We start from the raw sequence: 11,281 nt of genomic DNA on the forward strand, positions 1-11,281 counted from the left end.
AAAATACCCTTTTGACAATTTTCGTTCTTGTTTTGACTTAGCTTCCAGTTTAACTATTCCTACTCGATGTGATTCGTGACAGTGACCTCATGGATCCAAATGAACAAAGCTTGAGCTAAATACTTGGACTCAAAAGTTCACAAACCTTTTCCAAGTTTAGCTTAATGTCAACTGACTCCACTAAAGAGTTGACACTGAAAATCTCCCGGTTCAAATGAATTTATTTTCTACTCAAGAATCCAACCTAATTGTAATGAGTGGATCCACAAAATATTATCAGTGTTTACCCTTCATGAATATCATCAGCTAGTCGGGATTTAGAAAATTACCATTTTACCCTTCTAGCTGTTATTTCCTCAACTCCTTTGTCGCTTGTGAATAAATTAGAAACAATGTATTGACGAGGAGCTAACAAGTCACATTGCTTCATCCAAAAAAGTCAAGACTCAATTTGGACACTGGCCAGTTCATTTATTCACACTCCAAGGAACAAAGCATGAGGTGATATACATTGCATTTCAGCAATCTTGTACATGAATTCCATATCTACGAGAACTTCACAAAGTTACTCATGACATTCTCACAACTTAGTACTTCACCAATAGGCCTTGTTCGGAATCACATAGTGAGTCCGAACTCTGACTTTCTCAAATGAAAATACGTAAGCTGTGTAATGACATGTCTCATTTCAGGATTAAGGTATGCACGATGCAATTCATACGTAGTGACTTCGAGACATAAAAGGTTAAATGGTTTGTTCTTACCTTGTCTCTAGAAGTACACTGGTCAATTCAGTACATTCGGAAGATACCTAGAAGAACTATAGAGTCTCCAACTCTCAATGCCTCATAACCAGACATCATAGATTCTTCTAACAATGATACTGAGGTCAATAGTCCTTTGACCCTTAGATTGTGAATATATCGTTTTAAGCAAACTACGAAGAGTTCGTTCATGCAAATCTACATTTGTCTCTTCGCAAGTTGTTAAGTTTGGTTATGGACTAAAGACTAATGTTTTATCATAAATCTTCAAACAGACAAGGAGGAATGAATGAACGTTTCAACTTTTTATTAATGAATAAGCAATTATAAGCAAGAGTCTTCATGAGACTTTCTTACATCAAATGTAAAAAATAAAGACTACAACTCTTCTTGTGGGCACCATTGACAACAAAGCCAGCCAAGCGCGCGTTACGCCTGGCATGCCGCACGCCACGCGGAGAATGCGCGCGCGCTGGACGCGCGCTGCACGCTGCGCGCCGCACCTGGCAGACCGCGTTTCATGCTGCACGCACGCGCCGCTCCTCCTCTTGGCGGAGCGCGCGCCCCCAGTCCCACATGGGCAAGAAAGAAGCCTCCTAAGGCCCTCCAACTATTACAAATACCCCCTCTCATTGAGGGGGAAGCTATCCCATTCATTCCCTTGAATACTCACTCTTCTCTCTGCTTCTCTGGATTCCATCCTTGGCCTGAAGCGGATTCTCCTCGATTTATCGTTCTCAGAGATTCCTAAGCGCTCTCGGGGACTCCCGAGCGCTGCCTCTCTCGATCGAACGACTAATCCCGAGCCCACGAGTGCTCCTGTGGTTTACGACTTAAAACTGCCTACACGTCTAGCACACTAGACGCGTCCACCATTTCTGACAAGAAATCGCCTACGCGTCCGAAAGCTTCGCCAATGGAAGGAACTCTTGACTAAGAGTCTCCCACGTTTCTAAAAGAGAGAAAACACACTTTTTCTCTCGGGTCACTTGATCCCAGAGTTTTGAGACACCGCCAAGGACTCCTCCGCGATTCGTCTTCACTGTCGAGCACACCCTCCAGGCTCTGCGCCTCATACTGCGTTACATACGCCTTGAACTACGTTCTGACCTCATCCATATTCACACGGGTGTTGGAATTGATCTAGGTTTTAAGAAAAAGTTTAACGCTTCAGTAAGCGGCGGAATTTTAAAAAAATTCCTTTCACAAGTAAAACGTTTTTACTAACCTAGACAAAGAGCAAGCACATGTAAATAAAAACTATTATGAGCATAGAAGTTTACCAACCTTTTTAGACGCTTGAACGTTGATGAGCCTTCGGAAGGTTGATAACGTTCGTCTCCCCTCGCAGCACGTCTCTCCTCTTTCCTCGCAAACTCGAGCAACCACAAAATTTTCTATCACAAGAATCACTTGAGAAAGAAAGGAATTAGTGTGTGGGCAGTTTTAAACACGACGACTCAAGAACAAGTCTTAGAGTCGAAGAGCTAAAACACTAGGTCAAATGAGGACCTAGGTGCCAAAACAAAAACGAAATTGACTAGAGAGAGAGAGATGAGTCGGCCAACAATGTCTAGAGAGAGAGTCTCTCAATCTCACTAGTACAATTGATAGCATCAGGTGCGACAAAAGTCGCACCTGAAAGCACCAATGTTGCACCTGAAAGTATCTTCAGGTGCGACTTGTCGCACCTGAAAGTCATCACTATCAGGGGCGACATTTTAGGTGCAACTTTTCCCACCAAACGTCGCACCTAAATATCCTCCAAAATAAGATATTAAAGCGGGAATTATAGTATCAGATGTGACTAGTCGCATCTGATACCTTCGCGGGAAAAGTATCAGATGCGACTAGTCGCATCTGATAGTAATTCCCCGCTTAATATTTGGCGGGTTACAGTACAATCAGATGCGACTAGTCGCATCTGATACTTTTCCCGCGAAGGTATAAGATGCGACAAGTCGCATCTGATTGTCTGTAGTTTTTTTTTTTAAAATGCTGATTCTAATAGAATCAGCCTATTAATTATATAAAAATTATAATTTAAAAAATTATTTAAAAATTAATTAAATAATTTTTTTGTTAAATTAAATAAATAATTTGAATAATATTAATTAGAATAATTAAATCAATAATTTAATAGAAATTCTAATATTAAATTCATAAAATTTGATAATTTACGTTCAATAAATTAAAAAAATTACAATCTATTCTTTTTGTTTCCCTTTTTCACTCGAAGTCTTCCAATTCTGGAATGCACGGCCTCCTCTTCCGCCAGATCTTCCTCGTGCGCCTTGGCGGCCTGGTGCGCTGGCGCTCGAACGATGTCGCTGAAATTCTACGGAACCTGGCGTCTGATCAGCATTTGGCATTGAAGCGGATGGCGGCGTCTGAACATTCGGGATTGAAGGGAATGGCGGCGTCAAAACATTCGGCATTGAAGCGGATGGCGGCGTCTGAACATTCGGCATTGAAGCTGATGGCGGCGTCGTCCCAGGGTGCAGCGTCGTGGGGGATGTCTGCATGGGAGACGGATGCTGCTGTGTGTAGGCAAAGAACTGTCGCTGAAACGTCTCCATCTGAGCTCGTTGCTCACGCCTCATCTCTTCTATTGCAGCCTGTTGTACGACCAACACTGCTTGTAGCTCGCTAACCACTGGATCTGGAACGCGCCTCGATGAATAACCTGAGGACGAGCTGTCGTCCTGAGCCTGAGCTAAGAGATACGAGGATCTCGGGATCAAGGGACCTATCCCGACATACCAATCTCGATGTTGCCCGAGAACAGTATCCATCGTATACTGCTCCGCCTGTCTATGTCAAACGTTTGGCCTGACTCCGCTGCTTGTCGCTGCATATCCTCGACTTGAGTCATAATTCGCGCCTTCAAACATATGTTAAAAAAATTATTAAGATTATCGAAACTTGATTATTAAGTAATTAACACAAGTAACTTACAAATGCTTGTTGCGCCCAAGCTGTCGTCCAATTGCCTTGACCATCTTGATGTTTTTTCTCCCACGTGTTTAACGCCGAGGCCAAAGTCCCATCTTCCCTACTCTGCAGTTCTTATGAAAATATGGGTAATGTATTTATTGAAAAAAAATATTACAAAATTAGAATAAACTTACGTTCAAATGTCGATGAGCCAAAAAAGAAATCGACCCTTGTGTTGACTTCGTTTTCTTGTTCTTTGAATTGTCTCTGTTGCGAGTAGACTTTTTCTGCACATATTAAATTGCGTTATAATTCGATTTCATAGAAGATAACATAATTTTTTTGAATTATACATTACCTTCCAATCGTCAGTTGCGAACTCCTCTATCACCTTCTCCCAATCGTCTTTTTGATATCCTTTTGGGATTTCTTTCTTGGCGACATTCATTTGCCCACAACATTTGCTTAAGAAAGTCCCTGATAATCTAGACTTTTGGTTGCGCCTCATTCGCTTTGCATCGCGAATGATAGTCTGGTCAATCTGATGACGAAAGCAATCCGCCGGAAGCAGCTCCTCAGTCTCATCATCCTTGTACACGAAAGTGTACTCGGAATGAAGTGCGCTCAGAATATTGCCCAACATCTGGGGCGTCACTTCGTTCCAATCACGAAGTGTGACCGGGATATGGACTTTCACCAAAGCGCCGACGCGGTTGTTGAATACTCCTACCTTTTTTTATTGTTTTCCTTACGTCCTGGTAGAAGGTTTGGTTGATTGGGTCATACCTAACAACTTTCGCATCGGGTACCCCAAGCGCTGTTTTTGCCGACGTAGAGCCGGTTGTTGGTCCCCTTGTTTTCTTAGGACCTTAGGAACCCGGTGTCTCTAGCGGAGACTCATCTCCACCTGCTCCTAAACGGTGTAGCGGAGACTCATCTCCACCTGCATCTGACATCCTGTAAGATGTGAACAATATTAGTAAATAAATATTAGTTTTCTGTTTAAAAAAAACGTGGACGGCACCACGGATTTTATTATTAACAAACCTCACATATGGCGGAGGAAAACTATGGTTGCATTATATAGTAAATAAGCATACAAAAAAGATATTACTCATTCATCGTCATCTATGTCTATAATGTTAATATCATCTTCTATATCGACATCAACATCTTCTCCCTAAAAAACGACCCGTCTCTCATTTTCATCATCGTCTTCTTCATCATCGTCAACGACAGTCACTAACTCAGCTTCATCGGTTTCGTATCGATGATTCAAACGCTCGATGTTTGACAACTCTATAGTCAATGGGATCGAGGCTGAGTTGGAGGGGTCAACTTCAGGAATGTCCCAAATCCCTCGATGATTGCATTCCTGGACGATTTCCCAGTCGCCGCATTTAACAAGATCTTCGATGTAAATCGCCAACAACCTCTGCAAGATCACGTGGCAATCGTGCGACTTCAAACCTGTGAGTTGTCCATCAGCAGTCACATTTTTCTTCAAATTCCCAGCGACCCCATCTGGGAATTTGACAGATTGGAGGAACTCGGTAAATCGCTGCCTCTGATCAAGGGTTAAGGTGTACGATGCTCGCGGTTTGTACCACGAATCCCCTTGTTTTTTCAAGTGGAGAGCGGTCTTGATGCCCAATTCCATCAAATCAAACCTCACCTTATCCGTGTCGTAGTTCTTCTTTTCTAAGCTGAGCATAGTTCCGAGAAGATTCTCGCACACCTTCTTCTCTATGTGCATGAAGTCCATGTTATGCTTCAACTCCAAATCTGACCAGTACGACAACTCGTAAAAGATGCTTTTCTTGGCCCAATTTAGTTCGCACTCGGCTCGCTTTCATTTTCTGCCCACGGAGCCAGCACGTTTGCCAGTTGTCGTACAAGACACACTAGCCAACTGAGCGAGTATGTCTTGCAGAGTAAACTTCTCAGGTTTACTGCGTTTCTCGTGGCGATCCTTGTAGTGATCGGTGCTTTTTCTCAATCGATGACGCGTACGCAAGAATCGACGATGGTCGTAGTAGACGATCCTGTTTCTGACTTTCAAAGACGGCGTGTCAAGATTGCACGTCGGGCAAGCGAGATACCCTTGGCCACTCCATCCCGATAAATAGGATCGAGACGGAAAATCGTTAATCGTCCAGAGTAGCGCGGTACGCAATCGAAACACTTCGACAAATGGCTGCAAGAACACGTCCATGTCTTTTCCTGGTGAGTGAGGCCCCGGGATCAAAAGCGTCAGCATTAAGTACTCTTTCTTCATGCACAACCAAGGCGGCAAATTGTACTCAGTTAGCACCACAGGCCACATGATGTACGATAGACTCATTTCTCCGAACGGATTGAATCCATCCGCAGCTAGTCCAAGCCGCATGTTTCGAGGCTCTGCAGCAAAGCTTGGGTATCTCTCATCCAGGTTTTTCCACGTCGTACCATCCGCAGGATGTCGTAGAACACCTACTTCCCTGACGCGATCTCTTTCGTGCCACTGCATCAGAAGCGACGTTTGTCGAGACGCGTACAACCGCTTCAATCGATCTTTCAGGGGAAAATATCGCAAAATCTTTTGCGGTATCATTTTCCCAGTTGGCTTCCATCTGCTCTCGTTGCATACTGGGCACACATCGACTTCCGTGAGATCTTTTCGAAATAGGACACGGTCGTTAATACACGCATCGATCATCTCGTATCCCATGCCAAAACGCTTCAGCTTCGCCTTTGCCTCGTAATGCTTCTCCGGAATTCGATTACCAGCTGGATGAGACTTCTTCAAGAGCTGCAAGAGTTCTGTGAACGACTTGTTCGTCCAATGGTTCGTGACTTTGAGGTGCATCAACGAAACCAAGAAAGACAAAGAAGAAAACTCTTTGCATCCAGGGTACAATTCTGCTTCCAACTCGGTGAAGAGGTCTTCCACTTGCTCCTCTGCACGCACCTCGCTCTGGGTCGGCTCTGTAGCATCGTCGAAATCCTCGTGATCCCTGATATCCTCCACAGCACCGTGCAATCCTCCTATTCCTCTCAGATCTGTTCCTCCTATGGAATCTTCTTCATGAGGAAGGACGACACGCTCGAGCTCGCCGTGATGATACCATTTTGTGTAACCTGGAGTAAAGCCCTTGTTGAGCAAATGATTCCTGACAACCCCGATGTCGTGCCATCTCACGTTGTTGCAAGGTTTGCAAGGACACCGATATTTGCCATTTTCGTTAGGGAATCTTCTTGCAGCGCGAATAAACTCGTTAACACCGGTTTTGTATTGCAATGTCACCCGATTATTCTCCGTGATCCAATCTCTACTTGGATTGGACATTTCGCTGAATGAGAGCGAGAAATGAAAGTTTTGAAGAGTTATTGATAAAGGACAATGGAGAACAAAATAAAAGAGAAATTATGAATAGTATGTTATTTTGAGCTCGAATTGAATAAGTTCGAAGTTTTTAGACTAATTGATTCGAAACTCTACCGAAATTTTGGCAGAGTTTCCCCTATTATACTGACAAACCAAAAACCTGCAAAATTATTTAAAAACATATACAAACCATCCAGAACTATCCTACAAATCAGCTCAGCCCTACCCCGAACCTCCGTGGTTCGGTCACAACATTTTATAAATGAAAAAGCCAAATAAACAAAATATCACAAACTATCAAAACACTTCACAAACTATTTTTCTTATTTAAACTTACAATTTCATTTCGTGTTAAATCAAATGAAATTAATCACAAATTCACTAACTTCATTTTATACTAATGTTGTCGCAGTTTTTCGGACAACGATTTAGGAGTCAAAGGCGGTTAGACCCAAGGCCGGACCAAGTGGTCTCGTCTTGACTCGAGCGTGTCGGACTTGATATCTCAAGTCGTCCCTTAGCTGTTGGTGTGGTCTATTTCGTCCAGGCACCTGAAAAGCAAGCAGGAAGGCATGAACTACAAAGGGGAAACAGAGGGGTTGCCTCTATTTACCTCTCCGTCGCTCAACATTAGTAGGATTGAGGTGGATATAGAGGGTTTAAGTGTTTAGAGGCCGAGACTTGAGAGAAACGAGCGAGGTACGAGTTCGGCAGCGTTTCAGTACTCAAGAATGGATTCCCTGGGTCAAGGGAGGGACCCTTGTATTTATAGGCGGCCAAGAGGTGGTTTGTAGACCCCTTGGCCGAGTGAGCATGCTTGAGTCGGCCATTGACCCCCTGAATGGTTGGGTCGGCCAATGGCCGAGTGAACATGGTGGTGAGGTTCACTCGGCCATTGGCTGAGTGAAAAGCTTGGGCCGGCTGAGGTTCACTCGGCCAATGGCCGAGTGAACTGTTTTGGAGGTTCACTCGGCCATTGGCCGAGTGAACTGCATGGCCGGTTTGAAGGTTCACTCGGCCAATGGCCGAGTGAACTGCTAGAAGGTTCACTCGGCCACTGGCCGAGTGAACTGCTGGAAGGTTCACTCGGCCATTGGCCGAGTGAACTGCTGGAGGGCTCACTCGGCCATTAGCCGAGTGAACAGCCTGGCCGGCTGAGGATTTCACTTGGCCATTGGAGCTGGAGGCCGGGATCACGAGGTCGGAGGTCGGCCATGGAGCTGGAGGCCGAGCTCATGAGGCCGGAGGTCGGCCATGGAGCTGGAGGCCGAGCTCATGAGGTCGGAGGTCAGCCATGGAGCTGGAGGCCGAGCTCATGAGGCCGGAGGTCGGCCATGGAGCTGGAGACCAAGCTCATGAGGGCGGAGGTCGGCCATGGAGCTGGAGAGTCCCGGGGTGGTCGTTATCGCGGCCGTCGCTGCTCTACCGGGCCGAGATGGACCGGTAACATTAGCTCCCCGAGTTTCCAGTCGAGCGTAGGTCGAGTGGAAACTCAAAATATACGCTTTCATGTGGGCGCGGGATGAACGCTCTCGGGTTTGCGAGCATGCCGTAGAAGGGCTTTCAACGTATCGCGGGGGGCGGCCTCTGGTGCGTCACGAGGGACGGCCTTTGTGCGTCACGGGGGACGCCTTTTGTGCATCGTGAGGGACGGCTTTTGTGTGTCACGAGGGATGGCTTTTGTGCGTCGTGAGGGACAGCGTTGATGCGTCGCGAGGGATGGCTTTCATTCCAGGTCGATCGTGCGTGGCTTATTTTCTCGACCTACCAATGAAGGCGTGATTGATTTGCACGGCTTTACTATGCGTGGCTTATTTTCTCGACCTACCAATGAAGGCTTGATCGATTAGCACGACTTTATTGTGCGTGGCTTATTTTCTCGACCTACCAATGAATGCGTGATCGATTTGCACGACTTTATTGTGCGCGGCTTATTTTCTTGACCTACCAGTGAAGGCGTGATCGATTAGCACGACTTTATTGTGCGTGGCTTATTTTCTCGACCTACCAACGAAGGCGTGATCAATTTGCACGACTTTATTGTGTGTGGCTTATTTTCTCGACCTACAAGTGAAGGCGTGATCGATTAGCACGACTTTATTGTGCGTGGCTTATTTTCTCGACCTACCAATGAAGGCGTGATCGATTTGCACGGCTTGGGCCTCGGGGGGCCTCGGTGTCACGTTTGTGTGACCGAGTTTTCCGCGGACGCTGGCTACACCAGATACGTCCAGCGGACGCAAGCCTTTGAAACCCATTTGTAACTCGCTGCCTTTTGGCTCACGAGCTGGGCGGCGAGCGCGATGCCATATTTGTGTGGCGCGGTTTCCCGTGGACGCTGGCTAGACTAGATACGTCCGGCGGACGCAAGCCTTTGAAACCCATTTGTAACTCGCTGCCTTTCGGCTCACGAGCTGGGTGGCGAGCGCGATGCCACATTTGTGTGGCGGGGTTTCCCGTGGACACTGGCTAGACCAGATACGTCCGGCGGACGCAAGCCTTTGAAACCCATCTGTAACTCGCTGCCTTTCGGCTCACGAGCTGGGCGGCGAGCGCGGTGCCACATTTCTGTGGCGGGGTTTCCCGTGGACGCTGGCTAGACCAGCTACGTCCGGCGGACGCAAGCCTTTGAAACCCATTTATAACTCCCTGCCTTTCGGCTCACGAGCTGGGCGGCGAACGTGGTGCCACATTTGTGTGGCCGTTCCACCTCACGAGCGTTGCACCCTTCGGTGCGCGTGTCGTGTGATAGGCGGGGTTAGGTGTAGACTTGATCCCCCGGCGAGTGTGGCACCTTAGTGCACTGGTCGTGTTTTCGGGTTGAGTTTCTTGGGTTGAGTCTTGTGCCCCTGTGAATGCGACGCCATGGTGCGTGTGCCATGCCTGGGGACTCAACTTGAGGAATAGACTTGACTCGAGGAATTACATGTAAGGTCGGCTCGAGGGCCGGTAAGGTGTAGGGTTGGCATGGAGACTTATCAGTCGGCTTGTGGACTCGGTACTCGACTCGAGGAGTGAACTCAAGTCGAGGAGAAACGTAGAGTCGGCAAGAGGAGTAGTTAATCGACTCGTGAACTCGGTACTCGACTCGAGGAGTGAGCTCAACTCGAGGGGAAACGTAGAGTCGGCACGAGGAGTAGCTAGTCGACTCGTGAACTCGGTACTCGATTCGAGGAGTGAACTCAAATCGAGGAGAAACGTAGAGTCGGCACGAGGAATAGCTAGTCGACTCTCGAACTTGGTACTCGACTCGAGGAGTGAACTCAACTCGAGGAGAAATGTAGAGTCGGCACGAGGAGTAGCTAGTCGACTCGTGGACTCGGTACTCGACTCGAGGAGTGAACTCAACTCGAGGAGAAACGTAGACCGTCTCTCTCTGGGACCTCCGGCCTAACCATCGGCCCCTCGAGACTTTGTTATGCTCTTACTTTTTTTTTTTTTGAGTGAGTGAGTTTTAGTTTCGTTGAGCATTGTTTCCCATTAGCCCCCCGAGTTTTTTGTGTACTCGTAGAGGAGACTAGAAATTATAATGCAACAAGATAAAGGCTTCGAGGCGAAATGTAATCTAATTACCATGTCGAAATAGTCAAAAATTACATTCCCAGGCCATTGGCCTTATTGAAATTTGAAATTGTCTTAAAACCGCAGATAAAATGACATAATTAGAACGGGAGCGGGCTTCTACTGTAGTACCAGCTTCCGCAGCCTGACCGAGGTAGAGGATGGTGCTCACCATCTTTTCCTTCCCTTTCCCGTCCACGCCTTGGATGTAGTACATCCTCGCCATCGACTGGTCTCCCAACATGATGGCAATCCCCTTCTCAGTCGGGAACTTCATCATCATGTGAGAGGTGGACGTTATGGCCTTCAACCGGTTTAGAGTCGGGCGGCCGATGATGATGTTGTACGCCGAGGGCTGGTCCAACACTAGGAAGGATACGATGCGAGTGACATCGAGCCCCCCCGGCGTTCCGAAGGTGACCGGGAGGTCGATGGTTCCCTCCGTCATGACCCTCTCCCCGGAAAAGCCGAAGAGTGGGGTCGAGACCGGGGTCGGTCCCATTCCGTATAGCTTCATCCTGTCCAGCGCCGATTTGAAGATTATGTCGGCGGAGCTTCCATTGTTGATTAGGATTCTCCGGACGAGGTTGTTGGCGACCGGTGCGGAGACTACTATCGCGTCATTGTGCGGGTGGAGCACACGCGCTGCCTC

Source organism: Urtica dioica, chromosome 8 (genome assembly GCF_054948205.1).
Source record: "Urtica dioica subsp. dioica isolate 48M chromosome 8, U.dioica_male_clone48M_v1_H2, whole genome shotgun sequence".
Taxonomy (NCBI): domain Eukaryota; kingdom Viridiplantae; phylum Streptophyta; class Magnoliopsida; order Rosales; family Urticaceae; genus Urtica; species Urtica dioica.